Source organism: Mauremys mutica, chromosome 17 (genome assembly GCF_020497125.1).
Source record: "Mauremys mutica isolate MM-2020 ecotype Southern chromosome 17, ASM2049712v1, whole genome shotgun sequence".
NCBI classification, from domain to species: Eukaryota; Metazoa; Chordata; order Testudines; family Geoemydidae; genus Mauremys; species Mauremys mutica.
The window spans coordinates 26,517,086-26,530,211 of record NC_059088.1 but is presented as its reverse complement, the minus strand read 5'-3'; the positions used below and the strand labels follow the sequence as shown (position 1 = coordinate 26,530,211).

Sequence of the window (13,126 nt, the reverse complement as noted above, 5' to 3'; positions counted from 1 at the left end):
TTTGATGATGATGCAGCAAAGGCAGAAACGTTCAGGAAATATTCCTGTTTCGTAATTGGAAAGATGCAGGGTGATGAACTTGTATTGCATGAGGGGTGACTAAGCTCTTTCCGGTCCATTAGTAACCAAGGGGGATGTTGAACAACATCTACTAGGGATAAACACTTCCAAATCAGCAGGCTGGGATCACTTGCACCCGAGAGTCCTTAAAGAGCTGGTTATGGAGATCTCTGCGCTGCTGATGTTAATTTTTAATAAATCGTGGAATGCCGGGGAAATTCCAGAAGACTGGAAAAGTGCTTGTGTTGTGCCAATATTCAAAAAGGGCAAGCGAGAGGACCCAGTTAACTGTAGGTCTATTGACATCACGCGAAATATGGAAAAGCTGATAAGGGATTTAATTATTAAATAATTAACAGATAGGAACGTAATCAGTGTCCCTTGACATGTCTTTATGGAAGATAGGTCTTGTCAACCAAACATGATTTCATTCTTTGAGGAGATTACAAGTTTAATAAAGAAACTTGACAGATCTAACATACTTTGATTTAGCATTTCATTCTGATTAAATTAGCGCTCTACAGTACCAATAAAGCACAGGTTAGAAGGATTATGAACTGGCTAACTGAAGGATGTAAAAAAGTAACTCTTAGGAGGAAAGCCTCCTCAGGGAATGGGTTGTTTCTAAGAGGGGTCTTCTAGACCTGATGCTGTTCGACATTGTCATCAGTGATCTGGAAGTAAGCAGAAAGTTACTGCTGATAACATTTGTGGATGACCAGGACTGGCAGAGCGGTAAACGATCATGATGACAGGGCAGTCGCAGAGCGATCCGGAACGCTTGGTAAGCTGGCTTCATTCAAATGAAATGCATTTTAATACAGTCAAATGCAAAGTTACACCTCTAGGAGCAAGGAATGCAGGCCGCCCCTACAGAATGAGAGACTGTGTCCTGGAAAGCAGTGACTCGGAAGAGGATTTTAAGGCTCGGAGTGAACAAGCAACTCAACATGAGCTCCCGGTGCGACGTTGTGGCCAACAGGGCTAATGCGATCTTTGGACATATAGACGGAAGTAGTGAGCAGGAGCAGGGAGGTGATTTTTACCTCTCTGCTGGCATTGGTGAGACCAGTACTGGAATAGTGCATCCAATTCTGATGGCCACGTTTTAAAAAGGATATTGAAAATTTGTCAAGCGTGCAGAGAAGAGCCCCCCTCCCCCAATGATTGGAGGGCTGGAGAAAATGCCGTACAGTGAGAGACTTAAAGAGCTCAGTTTGTTTAGCTTATCCAAAAGCAGACTGAGAGGTGACTTGATTAGGGGATGTAAGTACCTTCGCAGGGAGAAAATCCTGGGTACTGAAGGGTTCTTTAGTCCAGTGGAGAAAGGCAGAACAAGAACCAACAGCTGGAAGCTGAAGCCAGATAAATTCCAATTAGAAATAAGGCCCAAATTTTGAACCTGGAGGGTGAGTGAGCATTGGAACAAACTGCCAAGGGAGGTGGTGAATTCTTAGTCTCTTGCTCTCTTCGTATCAAGGCTGGATGCCTTTCTGGAGGAGATGCTTTAGCCAAACGCTCGTGGGCTCCAGACACGAGTAACTGGGTAGCGTTTAAGGGCCTGTGATGTATATCAGCTTGGAAGGATTCGATTTTCAGTAAATGGCGATTTCACCATGCGCACGCACACACACACAGGCTGATGAAAAGATATTTCTATCCATAATTGAAAGTTACAGCAAGAAAAATGCTGCTTGAGACATGATTAGAGTTTAATTTAAGGATATTTGACATGATGTTGAGAGTTTGTGTTTTAATGGTTCTAAAGCTTTAATTTTTTGAATCTCTGCCTCTACTGTCATTAAATAGTTCTCTGACCCCTCACAAATTCCTGCAACTGTGAAAATTTAAAATTGATAAAAAATGCTTTAAAATAACCATCTAGATTATCGATCGAAATGATTTAAAAAAACAACAACCGAATTCTGCCACGCCGGGATGTATGGGAAGACAGGCTAGAGGATCTAACGCAAGGGTTCTCACAACAAATTTTTTGGTGGTGTTAAAGTGCGGCCACCAGCTCTGGCGGGTGGCCATGCTGCCAAGTTTTCCTAAAATATTGAATTAACTTTTGGAAAAACAAATAAATATGCACATATACAGGTCCAAATCATTGTAATTTGTTTATGTAGGGGTTTTTCAGACTCAATAATAAAAATAATTTACAGTTGTCTCTGTTCTTTACTGGACGTAAACAGAATAGAAACACAAATAAGGTGCTTCGCATGTACTTGTCTTTTTGTTGTTGTTTCTTGCTAGCTGGATGGGAAGTTGGGCGGGGGGGGGAGAGAGTGAGAGTGTGTGTGTGTGCGTGTGCGCGAGAGAGAGAGCGCGAGCCGGGGGCTGGAACCAGAACCTGCCACCGCGCAGTCAGAGCCCGAAGCCCCATGCCCGAAGCCTGCCTCCCCTACCCCCGGGAAGGTGGGGAATTCACCAGCTGCCTGCACCTCCAGCCTTTGTGTCTCTGGAGGGGAGCAGGGCCCAACCGCTGCTGGGAGAGGGCCCCCTGCTTTACGCCCCCTGCCCCCATCACAGCCCAGGAGGCTGTGGCCGCAAGAAAAGGCCCTGGTGGCCGCGTTTGAGAAACACCGACAGTGTCCCTTCTGGCCTAGGAATATAAAACTACTCCCATCTCTGCTACTGCTTCATTGTGTGACTTGGGGCAAGTCATGTCAAATCTCCGTGCCTCCATTTCCCCCACCTAGAGATGAAAAATTCCTTAGTACCAACAAGGAAATATACGAAACAAGCCACAGTGTGTGGAATAACAACAGCCCCTTAGAGTGGTATTATCACCTCCTGGCATAGGTGCTGGAACCGGGGGGTGCTGCAGCACCTCCTGCCTTGAAGTGGTTTCCATGATATCCAGTTTGGTTCAATGGCTCTCAGCACCCCACTGTACACATTGTTCCAGCTCTGCTTCCTTGCCATAGGCTGCTCTGTCGCTGTTGTATTTTCCAGTGTAATTTAGACTGTGAATTCCTTTGGGGTTGGCCTGTAAAAGCCTCATGCATGCTTATGGCGCCGTATAGATCCTCATTCTTCACCTGCTTTTTGTAAAATGCTCTGAAATCCTGCAGAAAGGTGCTAACACAGTGCGGATAAAGATTGCTGTAAGTTTGTTCATCTCTTTCCCGTGTCTAGACGTAGTCTGTCTTAAAAATAAATAAATCGAGGCATCTCTCTTTTTCTAGCTCCATTTTTAGTTTTCAAACAGTGAAGTATCAGCGATCGGACTGGAAGGGTTTTAAACGGATTTAGTGAAACTAGTGCATGGATGCGCTTAGGGCTCATCTGCATGAACGTTTAGTTTGCAACAAGCTGGGGTGTGTTGCCAGGCTGTAATTTTTGATGATTATCAATGAAAACATTTTTGCATTGATTTGTGTGTATATGGGCGAAATTGACATTTACCGATAAAAATCCAATCCTTCTGAGTCTAGTTACAGGGGCTCCTAAATAGGTGGTGAAACCATAGTAAGAAAAAAAAAATGCTCCCATATGCAATTTTATTCCCTCCTACTCTTCGTTAAATTGACGGCATTGCTTTACCAAAATGTAAATCTAACTCTGTCTGTATGGAAACTAAGACCCGGACAGATAATTACAAAACTCCCCTGTGCATCATCCCTTCACAGATTTAGAGAGAGGCCACAAAACAAGCCCGTTAGATAAAACTCCACATCCAAACCCATCATTTTCTCCATCCTTGATTTTCCCAAATGGCCTGGCAGAAAGGTGGGCTATGCAGTCTGGGAGCGCCTACAGACCACAGCTGAGATTGGGGCCTTGTCGTGCTGATTACTATACAAATGTGTAGTAGAAGATGGTGGGGAAAATTCACAAAAGCACCTACATGACATAGACTCGTGGATGTTAAGGCCAGAAAGGATCGTCATGATCATCCAGTCTGACCTCCTGCACCTTGCAGGCCACAGAACTTCACCCACCCTCTCCTGTAATAGACCCCTAACATCTGCCTGAGTTACTGACATCCTCCAACCATGTTGCACTTAAGTCCCATTGAAAGTCAACTCCCTTAGCCATGAGACTAAAACTTTTCTCTTGCTGCAGTGCCCTGCCTTGTTCACTTCCAACTTCTGCAACATCTGAGGCAGGGGTCTTATAGACAACAGCCTCCTTCACTGTCCAACCCTGATTATCCCCCAGAGCTGGGCCATCGTGTGCAATGAATGAACCGGGTTGCTGTGGAAAAAATAATATGTGATCATGTAATTAAAGACGTCCAGTCGGGTTTGGGAGCCATGACTGGATGGAGCGTGCTCAGTGAAGACGGAATATCCGGATATTGTAGCTGCTAAAATCTCCACGAAGTGTCTACTGAGCATGCGAAAATTTGCAGTTTTTATGAAGATTTAGAATTTGGCCAAATTTGGAGGATTTTCAAGGGGATTGAAAAGACACATCCCTGACACAAAGGTCCAGCCACTGCTTCAAAGCATTGGGGTGCTCAACCTGTTCAAAGAAAAAGTTGCCAGAATTTTTAGCCCTGGTGAAAGAAGGGATATTTTCCCCTAGCCTTGTTCTTGGAAACGGCTCAACCATTCTCGCTGAAAATCCTCCCCCCACCCCCGAAAGGTCAGCCTGAGGCAGACGCACAATACGCACAATACGTAGAACTTCAGCCTGAGTGGCTGATAAAGTTATAAGCAACTGAAAACAGGATCTTACAAGGGGAAACGTCTGCCTTGTCAGGAGAGGGGGCTGGTGCCAACAACGTTAATATTATAGCCCAGGCTCTGATCTGAGTTGGGACAATACGTGATGGGGGCAATGACGCTGCTGTAAGGTGCGATCCCAAAATGACGCCTATTTCTCCTTGAACGGTGGCTTTCGGTTTTGTTCCTGTGATCAGTTCTGATCAACCTTCCCATAACTTACAGACGAGAACATTTTACAGGCTGCCTTGTTCCTGTGTCCACGCCAGGGATTCTACTGCGGATTACGTTGGTTTAAAAAAATAAATAAATGTGCAGCTCTAGCAGAAGTAGTTATCCTGGCATAAAATCCATGTGTAGACCAGGGCTTAGTCAAAGGTTTGCAAAAGGGCGTGTGGACACTGCGATTTGGTTTAAAACAGGCTTATTTTGGCCCATTTGTAAAATACTTTCTCTTCCTAGGAGGTGGTTCTCGGGGGCAGGGACCATTTGGAGACTTAAAAAATCCCAGCTTCTCAAACTGTGTGTTTGCCAAGCCCCGGCTGGAGACTGACCCACTTTGAGGATTTGATCCTGTTTCTCTCTTAATCTTTTAATTGCAGCATTTGTTCCGCTCTGGCTCCTGAGACGGACGCATTTTCTTTGCCTTAGGTGGTTTTTTCCCCCTCTCTCGTTTTTTGAAGTCTGCTCTAACACAAGGTTCTGGGTGTGCTCCGGCTTTGCAGCCGGCTGTGATGAGAAGAGGCTGCCCTTCTCTCAGGAGGAGAGCTAGGGACCTGTTCTGGATGGGCCAAAGGGGAAATAAGGAAGGAGGGTGGAGTTGAGGATTTGTGGTATCGGTGAGAAATCTGTCTCTGTGCTTGCTTTGGCCAATACTTTTCAAGGTGCTGTAGGCCCTCCTTTCCTGCTGTCGTCAAATCCTGCTGACCTCTGCACCTTGCAGAATCCGGCCCTGGTATTAGCAACACTCATTCATAATCTGGAGTCTAGACTGCTGGAGGAAGTCAGGTACCATTTGCTGTGACCCCTCTGATGGGTTATTGCAATAGGCTCTACCTGGAATATCCGCAAAAGCAGCCTGGAAGCTCTGGCTGATCCAGTTGTGGGTGGTGGGATGCCAGCGTGAGTTGAATTTATGTTTGCGTCGCTGCACTGGCTGGTGCAAATTCAAGTGACGGTTTACTGTACGTAAGGCCTGGAGGGGTCTAGAAACGGGCTGTACTAAGGATCACCTTGCCATCTCTGACCCATGGATCAGTGCTTAATTTGTAATGAAAGTGGCGCCGGGGCTCAAGCAAAGATTTACTTCCATTATCAATGCAGCAAGCCCACAGCTGCTAGGGCTACGAACCGCCAAGCCCAGAGGTGCCGGGGCTCGGTCCTGGCACAAAGTAAGCACTGCCGTGGATGCTAGAACACGGAGCCTGATTCTGCACTCACTCACCCGGGGGCAATCCACCGACAGCAGTGGGTGGACACATCCATGCGCACCCACACGTTTTCTTCCTTCCAAGAGGGAAGCTTGTGGGTGCCATAGGCAGAGCTCTCTGGGGCATCTCTAGGAAGCTGCAGTAGGTGTTTCTTTGCCAAGTCCTTTCCCAATGGATAAAATCTTTGTTTCCCAGCTGCCTAGTAAATCTGAAGGGCATCTTGACCATCTCTCCTTAAAGCCTTGTAACGCACCCAGATATCACGGTGATGGGCAAATCAGTTAAACGCTTGTAGTAATTTGTAATCTGGGTGATAAGCTCTTGGTGAAGGATGTTAGAAACCTGTAGTTCCATCTTGCGCTATGGGCAGAGTAGGCAATATATAATGCATTTGTAATTCTGTACCTTTTAATTAACTTGTTTTAATTAAGTAGGTTAATTATCCCTATTTCACAGATATGGAAACTGAGGCTCAGAGAGAGAACGTGACTAGCCCAAAGTCACAGTGTGAGTCAGTGGCAGAAATGGAAGCCAGGAGTCCTGGCTCTCAGTTCCCTGTTGTAGCACCAGATTCTTTGGAGGGCAGGACATCAGAGGGCTCCAAACACTCTTCATATCATTCAAAGCAAATCATTTTCTTTCTTAAGAATCACTGATGAAAAACATCTTTATTTCTGAAGAAAAACTGAACTGTAATTTGCCTAAAAATAACTCTCTAAAACCAGGAAAAATAAAAAACCTCAAACAAGAAGCCCTAATTATATAACTAATAAGGGAAGATCGTATGATGCCCAGATGCAAGTCTAACACAGAGATGGCGCGGGTGTGTCCGTAAGTGACTTCAGATGATGCCAGTTCGCATTAGGTCGTAAGTTCCCCTCTGGAAACTATGGCCTCACACTTGCATGATCCAGTTGATCTTGAAGGAATCTCAAGCCTCTTCATGCTCCAGGGTTTCATTTTTGTGCCCTGCCTGCGCTAGAAAGGTTTTGCTGGTGTCAGTATACCAGCAAGCCATCCTAGTGCAGATGCTGGTTATGCTGGCATAAAAATGCATCACTTATCATGGTTTATGCCACTGCCCCAAAAAACATAAGCTGTCGTGGCAAAAGCACTTTTATGTCAGTACAAGTGTGCCTGTGCGAGGGCTTTTACCGGCGTAGCCATGTGGGTTAGGTGGACTTTTTTTTTTTTTAAACTGATGCAGCTTTGCCAGAATTAGCCCTAATTTAGACGCATTTATCCCATCATAAAAAGACTTTTCCCACTACAGCTAATGTCTTTCAGGGAAATGGTGCATGCAATTTCATGGTGGCAATGTGGTTGCCAGAGCACCGTTGGCCAGAGATTTCTGCTGGGAACACCCCAGTACCTCGCTGGTGCGGGGGTTGGTAGTGGGTTCAACAATGTAATTTATAAGGAGGATGTGAAAGCAAGGCAATACATTGACTTTTCAGTGGATTCCATCACACATTGGTTTATAAAGGGGTTTGGTGGCTGAAAAGTTGGAAGATCAGAAACTCCAGAAGGAGTGAGAATGGTTGAGGATTCTGATGCCCCATCAAGGAGAATCTTAACTGAAATAAATGGTTGAAAGATGAAAGATCCACTGGTCGATATCAAAGCATCCTGGGAGAATAACATCCATTATCCATGAGACTGCGGACAGGGCACACCGCAGGAATGAAAATCAATAGCGACGGGACCGAAATAGAGCAATGCTGCAAACTTTGTCGGAAGCAGGCCGTGCGTAACTTTCGCCCATGCTTTCGAATGTAATAATGGAAGGAAAGTGATGCTCTTCGGCTGGGATACTTTGGATCGAGCCGTTTCAGAGGACTCCGTAAGAGTTGCCAAGTCCACTTTTGAACTTCACGGCCCAATCTGATTATCGGGACAAGACTGCAACAACCGTGTAAGCTATGCAGCACTTTTATGCAGGTATCCGCTGCATCTACACTAGGAGGGTTTGCCGGATACCTAGGCCAGCAAACTCATCTAGTGTAGACAAGGCCGCACATAGCACTCTAAGGCCTGGTCTGTGTAGGTGTTGAGAAAAAGAATAATCACTCCTCTAACCTGTGGTGCCTGTATGAGTGCTAAGTGTAGAGCACGCTACATTTTGCATTGCTTTAATGACACCTGTATAAAGCTGTACCCCCATATCCCTTACTGCGGATGCAGTCATACAGGTTTAAAGATGTTTATACTGGTATACTAGTCCTATACAGGAAGAGGAATAAGCCAGACTGGTTTAAGTTCCTTTTGTGCTGGTCACACTGCGCCCACAGCAGGGGTTGAACGACCATGTCTATATTGGGTTTAAAAAAAAAATCACAGCCCTAACCAAAATATGACAGAGTCCTGGTTCAGCCATTTGCTAATCATTCAGGGATGTCTCAGCTTCTAGGAGAGGTTTCGACCCACCTGCAACTTACTGTGGTACTGAACCCAAGGGCAGCCTGAGGGGATGCATCTTGTTTCCTCTGTGGACTAGGGCATGTTTCCTGGCCGCTCCCGGAGAACGAGCTCTAAGGGACAGAGCTTTGAGAGCTCGGCTCCCATCTGCACCAAACGAAGTGGTCAGAGTGCTGCGCACTTGAATATCTGGCTCTGCCCTTTTGTAAAAGGCCTGTGTCCATGAGTTACAACAAGCCAGACCCTCCGCTGCTGGTGACCAGGCAGGATCAGCCCCAGACTCTGGGCCTGAATAATAGGATAGAACAGTCTGTGTAAGTTTGCTTTTTTTAAAACCACGTTGACCGTATGACATGAAATATATTAACAATCCCACCTTGACTTTAATGGGACTCTGCCTATGTCTCTCCTAACTCAATTTGTAGCTGATGCTGTAGGTAAATTGTGAACTCTGGGCTCTATACACCGGCTGCCTAAAAATAATATAGAACGTGGCACTTGCATTGGGGCTTTTTATCCCAAGAGCTCCAAGCGCTTCACAAAGGCCGGTCAGTATCATTATCCCCATGGAGAGGGATGTAAGGTGGGAGCATCCCTCCTAGCCGCAGAGCGAGTTGGTGGCATAGCTGAGAATAGAAATCCCCAGGCTGACGGCTCCCAGGGCCCAGCTGTTACCCCCGCCTTCCCCAGTGCTGGGGATAGAACCAGGGGGCCTTTCTGATTCTGTTTAGATTCTTATATTGTGCCCATCACCATGGTATCTGAGCGACTGCTTATTTGCTGCAGCTGGCAGGCTCATGCTTTTGCCCTTCCGGTGGCAGATTGGCTTTAAAGGTCTGGGCTGCACTAAAGACATCCCCCTCGAGCCTTGTTCTGACAGGTGCCTGTGCTTTGGGTAGCAAGCTGCTGTCTCTTCCAATTCTGCCATTGTGCCTCTGGCTAGCAAGGGAAGGTGAGACATAGAGGGAGGAATTGCTTCTCTTCTCCAGCCTGGAGCAGCGTTCTGGCCAGCTCTGGTAACGCTGCCAGGAGTTAAAGTCACCCGATACTCTTCAGACATCCCTGAGTTCAGTTGCTTATAACTTTGCCATACTTTAACTGTTCAGGCTGTAATTTTCCTTGGTGGGCGTCACCTTTTCTGAAAAGGTGAAGCAAAAATCTTTCAGCTTTTTCTGAGAAGGAGGTTGGCCAAAACAACTATGACTCCCTCTGTTACTAATTATTAATTACTCCCTCTATTAAATTCTTACCGCCGTTTCGCTGAAAGGTTCTAGTCCCTCGGAGCTTTGTAACAGGGACTTGAATTTTGGCAGGAGGGTCAGCCTGGGGTCAGGAGCGTGCCTTCTACCTGTGCGCCCTTAATTCGGCCCTCGTGTGTGTATACCTAATGATAGAGGCTTTAGTTACGCAAGCCCATATACTACCATTTCCACAGGGATCCTGCCTCTTTCTTGGCACGAGATGGATGGTGCCCACATCAGAGGTGTGTGGTGCGGAGCTGAGAGGTGAAGTGAGTTGCCCATCCTCTAGACTTAAGGTGACCAGATGTCCTGATTTTATAGGGACAGTCCTGATTTTTGGGTCTTTTTCTTATATAGACGCCTATTATCCCCACCCCGACCCGATTTTTCACATTTGCTGTCTGGTCACCTTATCTAGACTAGAGCCAGTGCTGGGAACAGAACCCAGGTGTCCTAGAAGAACATTATTGTTTGTTTGCATTGTGGTAGCACTTTATGCTTAAAGCAATAGGGATAGTTTGTGCCAAGCGCGGTACAAACACAGAATAAAAACCCAGTCCCCGCCCCAAGCAGCTTGCAATAGGCGTGTATGATTGGCATTTGCACCAGGGGTGCCGTGCACAGCCAGAGTTGTGTAACGGTGCTGCTGTGTGATTGAGGATCACTGCCTATGGGTCATTTGCTTTTTGGATCAAGTGACGTCACTGCTGCTGCATTTCCCCCGTCTCTTTTCTGCAAAGTTCGCACCTTTTGCAGTGCGGCCAGCACCCCTCTCTCAGTGGGCAGCTCTGGCTCCCTCCCGCTGACCCCATACCGGTGCGGGGTGGGCTCTCTTCGCTGCTAGCACTGCCAGTGCTGGAAGGGGAGGGGAGGATGCTAGCCAGCTGCATGCGCTAGGCAGCGGATGGGAGTTTCAATTAGGAGTACCCACTGCGCTCTGACTTGGCCACCAAGGGTGGGGGAGGAGGGCATAGAGGGGGCAGGGGAATGCTGATCCAATGGAATGGGGATGGAATTACCCTCCCTGCGTCGAACTCGCCTATAATTATGGTTTCAAGGAGCCATGTCGTCTTGGAAATCTGCTTCAGCAGCAGAGTTTATGCTTCAATGGACTATGACTTTCCATCCCTCAGGATGGGGTAGGGGTAAAGGGGGGGGTGGAATTGCTTTGAAAACCCCCTATTGTTCGGAGGTTATTGCTAATGTACCTGCTGGATTCTACATGCACTCCTAGTGCTGGGAGTGAGGGGGATTGGGGAGTTTCTTGATTAGCTCTGGGTTGTTGTTTTTTTTGTGATTGACAATGTGCAAAGGCACAAAGAGGTGAGAATCGGCTGTTCCTGTGGTTTTGCATTTAGCTTGTGGCTGCTTCCGAAGCCAGCGTTGTGGCTCTCCCCTCCCCGTCCTGATGATATGCCCAATTTGCTTCCTTCTGGATTTCATGTCTTCGTTTATTTTTTTTAATCTGGAATAAAACCCAAACTATCCCTGTTACTTTATGCTTAATAAGGACATTCGTCCCCAGGGCATCCTGGGACTGCTTCCCCGATGTTAACTGATCCTCACGATCGCCGTGGGAAAGGAGGATGTCGTACTAGCCTCCTCCTGATATACAAGGGGTGGAAAGTGTGGGGGATCGGACCGAGGCTCAGAGGAAAAGCATTTTGCCCAAGGCCAAATAGCTCGTCTGTCAGAGCCCACTTAGGAACCGAGGATACATTTACACTACAGCGCACAGGAGTGTTTCCATTGATGGAGCATGTCTTCAGTACACTTGGACCAGGTCCCGCTTGTGTGCCTTTGTAGTTCTCCTGCCATACCGGTCCGTGCTTGGCATGGTTCTGCTTGGAGATCCCACCCCAGGCATCACACTGTTTTCCAGTGCTCCGGGGCTTGCACTAGCCTTCTTACCTGCAGCGCGCCCTGTCATTCCGGCCGGAGCCAGAGTTTCTCAGCTCTGCACGGATCAGGATAGTTTTGGTTCTGTCATTTGTCTCCCGGTTCTGCCAGTTGCTGTTCGCCTCGCTCTGTGTTGCTTGGGGCTCTGTTATGCAAGTGTGACCTTGCGTAATCCCGTTAGGTGTGGTTGGTGGCAGGAGGTGCTGGTGGTGGCCACGGCTGATGGCAACGTGGTTTTGTTATGTGGCCTATTTAGTGAACCTGCCTCCGTCTCAAGTGGTGCTTGAAGGTGGAATAGTTTGTTGCGGGGGGAGATCCATGGCTACTCATGTGAATTTAGATTCAGCCCTCTTTGTTGGACCATTTAGGAATGCAAGAATTGCCAGGCTGGATGGGACCCATGGTCCATTTTGCTAGGATAGTATCTCTGACAGTGGCCAGTACCTGCTGCTTCGGAGGAAGGTGGACAGTCATGTAATAACCTGCCCAAAACGTCTTTCAAACCTCCATCAAACTAGGCCTGGGCGACGCACAGTTTTTGTACCAGTGTAACTGTGCGGTTTGGCGGTGTGGCTTTTTTTTATTGATATAATTACACTAGTACAATTCTTAGTATAAATACAGTTATATTGGTATAAAGATGCTTTATACTGGCATAATTTATTCTCTTTCCCGCATAGGAATAAGCTGTACTCGTATAAGGATCTTTATACCAGTATAACTGCATCCACATGAAGAGGGTTGTACTGCTGTAGTTAAACCTGTACAACATTTTTGGTGTGTAGACAAGGTCTCAGTAGTCGACTGATTCCCTGAAGCAGAAAAACTTTATCTTGCTGCATAAATATGTATCCTGTCCTTTGGGGCAGACCCATGGTATGTCTGTTCTACTGCCGCTACAGTGCTGCTGTACTGACGTAGCATAGCCCTGATCTACACTGTGGGAGGATCGGTCTAGGTTACACAACTTCAGCTACGGGAATAATGTACTTAGATCGACTTACTGTGGTGTCTTCACCACGGTGAGTCAACTGCTGCCGCTCCCCCGTCGACTCCGCCTGCGCCTCTCGCGGTGCTGGAGCGCAGGAGTCAACGGGAGAGCGCTTGGGGGTCGATTTATTGCATCTAGACTAGACACGATAAATCGATCCCTGCTGGATCGATCGCTGCCCCCAATCCGGCGGGTAGTGTAGACATACCCATAGACACGTCCTGTGTGGACAGAAGGGGTTTTTCCATCAATGTAGGTAATCCACCTCTCCAAGAGGTGGTAACTAGGTTGACGGAAGAATCCTTCTATATATATATATATATATATATATATATAGCACCAGGGGTTAGGGCGACCTAATTATGGTGCTCAGGGAGTGAAAATTTTTAGCTAGGTCGATCTAAGTTT

At 47.0% G+C, this 13,126-nt stretch overlaps 1 protein-coding gene across 11 annotated transcripts in view; it reads left to right on the top strand.

Annotated features, from left to right (window-relative positions):
* Nucleotides 1–13,126, top strand: part of ARHGEF11 (Rho guanine nucleotide exchange factor 11) — a 71,517-nt gene that overhangs the window by 11,647 nt on the left and 46,744 nt on the right. The window contains exon 1 of one of the 11 annotated variants that reach the window (XM_044992040.1): nucleotides 9,387–9,539. The exons of the other annotated variants lie outside the window; for them this stretch is intronic. The gene's annotated coding sequence lies outside the window, so the exon portion shown is untranslated. Of the gene's footprint in view, nucleotides 1–9,386; nucleotides 9,540–13,126 lie in introns of those variants that run through there. 11 annotated transcript variants of the gene reach the window in all.